The sequence below is a fragment of the Euleptes europaea genome, chromosome 2, assembly GCF_029931775.1.
Source record: "Euleptes europaea isolate rEulEur1 chromosome 2, rEulEur1.hap1, whole genome shotgun sequence".
In the NCBI taxonomy this organism is placed as follows: domain Eukaryota; kingdom Metazoa; phylum Chordata; class Lepidosauria; order Squamata; family Sphaerodactylidae; genus Euleptes; species Euleptes europaea.
In genome coordinates, this window is record NC_079313.1 from 123105559 (window position 1) to 123110211 (window position 4653).

Genomic DNA, 4653 nt, shown 5'->3' on the forward strand with positions numbered 1-4653 from the left:
CACGGCAGAGAGGAGATTTGAAGCCAGGGCTCCTGCTTCCTATCTGACACTGTGACCACAACACCACACTATCTCATTTTCAGCTCACATGACTACCTGAAGCTGCCTTACACTTGTCAGACCATAAGTCTAAAAAGGCCAGGATTGTCTAGCCAGCGTGGTGTAGTGGTTATGAGCAGTGGACTCTAACTGGGAGGGGCTGTGGCTCATCGGTAGAGCATCTGCTTGACATGCAGAAGGTCCCAGGTTCAAACCCTGCCGTCTCCAGTTAAAGGGACCAGGCAAGTAGGTGATGCGAAAGATCTCTGCCTGAGATCCTGGAGAGCCGCTGCCTGTCTGAGTAGACAATATCAACTTTGATGGACCGAGGGTCTGATTCAGTAGAAGGCAGTTTCATGTGTGTTCATGTGAACCGGGTTTGATTCCACACTCCTACTCCACATGAGCAGCAGAGTCTAATCTGGTGAATTGGGTTGGTTTCCCAACTCCTACAAATGAAGCCTGCTGGGTGACCTTGGGCCAGTCACAGTTCTCTCTGAATCCTCTCAGCCTCACCTACAAGGTGCCTGTTGTGGGGAGAGGAAGGCAAGGAGATTGCAAGCTGGTTTGAGACTCCATAAAGGCAGAGAGCCCCGTGGCGCAGAGAGGGTAAGCTGCAGTACTGAAGTCAAAAGCTCTGCTCATAACTTGAGTTTGATCCCAATGGAAGTCGGTTTCGGGTAGCCAGCTCGAGGTTGACTAAGCCTTCCATCCTTCCGAGGTCAGTAAAATGAGTACCCAGCTTGCTGGGGTTAAAGTGTAGATGACTAGGGAAGGCAATGGCAAACTACCCTGTAAACATAGTCTGCCTAGTAAACATTGGGATGTGACATCACCCCATGGGTCAGTAATGACCTGGTGCTTACACAGGGGACTACCTTTACCTTTAAAGGCAGAGAAAATCGGGGTATAAAAACCAACGCCGCCGCCACCGCCGCTCTTAGGTTCTTACTTCTTCTTCTTAGGTTCTTACTTTGGAATTGTACCGGCCTTGTAGGAAGATTACAAGGAGATTTCCATCCCTTTTTCAAGGGTCTGGAGAATGCTTTGCATAAGAACAAGAAGAGTTGGTTTTTATATGCTGACTTTCTTTACCACTTAAGGAAGAATCAAACCGGCTTACAATCATCTTCCCTTCCCCTCCCCACAACAGACACCCTGTGAGGTAGGTGAGGCTGAGAGAGCTCTAAGAGAGCTGTGACTAGCCCAAGGTCACCCAGCTGGCTTTATGTGTAGGAGTGGGGAAACCAACCCGGTTCACCAGATTGTCCACCACTCATGTGTAGGAGTGGGGAATCAAACCCAGTTCTCCAGATTAGAGTCCACCTCTCCAAACCACTGCTCTTAACCACTACACCATGCTGTATTTGCAACAAAAAAAAAAAGCTTGAACGGCACACACCAAATCTGTACAATGTACATTTGGCAAAGCTGTCTGTGGTAACAATAGGACAGTCCCTTGATATCCAAACAGAAAACCTAAGAGCTTTATTCCTAGCAGTTTTAAACTTCGGGGGAGGGGGAAGAGTTCATACATTTGTGAGAAAATCTACTGAACTCAAAACCACTTTGTTATAGGTGTGCACTGAAAGAGAAAGCATTAATTGCCTCTAATAAATATTAATGCTTTTTTATAATAAAAAAACCCTGTCTTTTCAGATTTCATTAACTTTGTCAGCATGGCAGCTCAGCTACAGGCAATTTATAGAGACCAACTAGAAATGTCAGAAGATTTTGCTCATTCTAGTTTTCTCAACCCTCTTAGTGCCAGACTAGACATGATGTTTGACATGAATCAGATCCAAATCAGGCCCTGGCACACTTGGGAATTTTGCTTCTTGTACATAACATTTGGCTGTGGTGTGATCAGACTCCATTTGGGGGAACCTCTGGCCCAGCTCATGCCAAATGTCACACTTAGTTTGTCTCTTAGGCCAAAATGAGATGCCACACAGGGGATGTGCGTTAACAATGTACTTAGCTCTTTTTCCTCTGTCCGTTTTTAGGGTCAGATACAACTGGTCTCCACCCACAACCCTTTAAATTTTCAAGGACCAAACTGGCCCCAGACTTACCATGCCAGCATTATGACGGGTAGGCGTGTTAGTCTGTCTGTAGCAGTAGAAAAGTCCTGAAGAAGTGAGTTGTGGCTCACGAAAGCTCATAACCCTGCCAGAAATTTTGTCGGTCTTTCCATTTCCTAATTCCATTTATGTTGGACTCGATGCACAGGCTTTTCCTTGGATAGAACTCTGTTCTTTTGTTTATATGCCTGGACTGTTCACTTGAACATAACTTCTCTTTGAAGTATTTTCATTTATGTATTGCCTTCTCGGATTTTGTGTTATTGTGGTGTTACATTGCAGAATTCTACTTCAGTAAATTGTATCATTTATGTGAGCCCTCGTGCTGTTATTATTGTTAAATTCACTATCGTCAGCACAGGTTTTTTGTTACTTCAGCATTTCTACATGCCAGCATTGTCTCTGCTGGAGACTACTCCCCATTGCCAGCACCAGAGGCAACAGAGCCCACTCCCTGTTGGAAAATGCAGGTGGGTAGAAGGCAAAGAAGAAGGCGAAGAAGAAGAAGGTGAAGAAGAAGCTGATGATGAAGAAGAAGAGTTGGTTTTTATATGCCGACTTTCTCTACCACTTAAGGGAGAATCAAACTGGCTTACAATCACCTTCCTTTCCCCTCCTCATAAGAACTCTGTGACGTAAGTTAGGCTGAGATGTGTAACTGGCCCAGGGTCACCCAGTGAGCTTCCACAGCAGAGCGGGTTTCAAATCTGGGTCTCCCAGAGTCTAGTCTGAAATTCCAACCACTACATAGCGCTGGCTTTATTGGGAGGGGCTGCTGTTGAGAATCCAGTCTTGGGAAGTTACATAAGTTGTGTGGTATCAACTCACTCGGTGGTTACTGTCAGGCCTGGCCAGAGTAAGTCCTCCTTCAAAGGCTAACCCAGCCCTGCAATGGTCTCTAACCCCTCCCCCTGCCTTCTACTGACAGAAAACATGGCTTTAAGGCTAGCAATACTTTGAGATTGGGTAGAAATGGCCACCGGGGGATATTTGTTTCTTAAAACTACAGGTGCTGCTTCTATTATTTGGGCAGGGGTTAATCCCCATTTTTTGTTCTGTTTTTTTTAATATTTCAGATTATTACTATTATTGTTGTTTGTTTGCAAACCTGTGGCTTTTCCAGGTTTGTAGAAAGAACTGTCTTGTTTGTTCATGGCTCCATTCTCTGGATTTAAGTATCCACAGATGGGGCCACATTGAGAATTAAATATACTGGTGTTGATATGAAAACAAGGCACGTGACTAGCTTGGCAACATGGACCCCAGAGTGACCCGTGGCCCTGGAATTTTGTCCTCCTACTCTTCTCCTCCCTATGACTCTGGCTCTAACAATATTCCCTTAATAATGTGAACTAGAACCCATATAAAGGAACATCTCAGGCAGTGCAATCTTAAGTAGAGTTGCACCCTTCTGAGCCCATCCACTTCAATGGCCTTAGAAGAATGTAACTCTGCTTAGGACTGCACTGTAAATTCAAACTGGTAGCTTCCCACAGCTATATTCATTACAAAATTATGTTCAGGAGATTGTTACACTCATCCATTAATGTCTTGTTTGGACTTTATTCAGAATTTCTATTGATTGAACAATTAATGCAATACTGAATTCAATTTCCTTAAAAGATGTAGTGATATCCATCATCTAGCTCCTAGATTATGAGCTTCAGGCATTTTGTTCATCAGCAGCATCTAGAATACATTTATAAAACCATGCTGTGATAGTGATCAGAAGTCACTGTCTGTTTATTATCTCCTTCTTGCCAATCCAAATGCTGCCGGGGGTGGGTTCTGTTGCTCATAATCCATATGGAGTAGTTCACTGAACTGTCAACCATTTACAGCCCATTCCAGAGGGGGGGCCTGACCCCGCCACAGGCGTAAGTGCATGTAATCACGAGTTTACACGCACTTACGCTGGCGGGGAGGGTGGCTCCGCCGGCGCCCAAGTGCCATGGAGTCATGCCTCTCCCCTTTGCCTGTGCGGCCTCTCCGTGGGGCCGGCAATGGCGTGGAGAGGTTGTGCAGGCGCAGGGGGGCATTCTGTGGGTGGGCCGGGGGGAGGAGCCACTGGTTAGGCGGCTTCTACCCCCTTTCAGCCACTTGTGCCGGCGGCCGGAACAACGTTGCTGTTCCTGCTATTTTGCAGGCGCAGCCTCGCTGTTTTCAGTGGGGCGAAAAGCCCCCAGTTAAACAAAAAAAGCCGCAAAACGGCTTTGTTGTTGTTGTTTAATGGCGTAGGGGAAACGGCTTAGGAAGAGGCGCCACTGCTCCTCTTCCCCGCCGTCCCCCTACGCCATCAGCTCAGGAATGGGCTGTTAGGGACTGAAGAAAGCTCCATCCTTCAGAACACAAGACAATGAGCATTGCCATGATGGATCGCCCAGTTCACAATACTCCCTGCAACCATAGCCAGCCAGATATGTATGAAAGGAAGTCATGATGGAATTATCTATCACCTGGACAGGACAGGCTAGCCTGATGTCAGATCTCCTAAGCTAAGCAGAGTCAGCCCTGATTAGTACTTGGATGG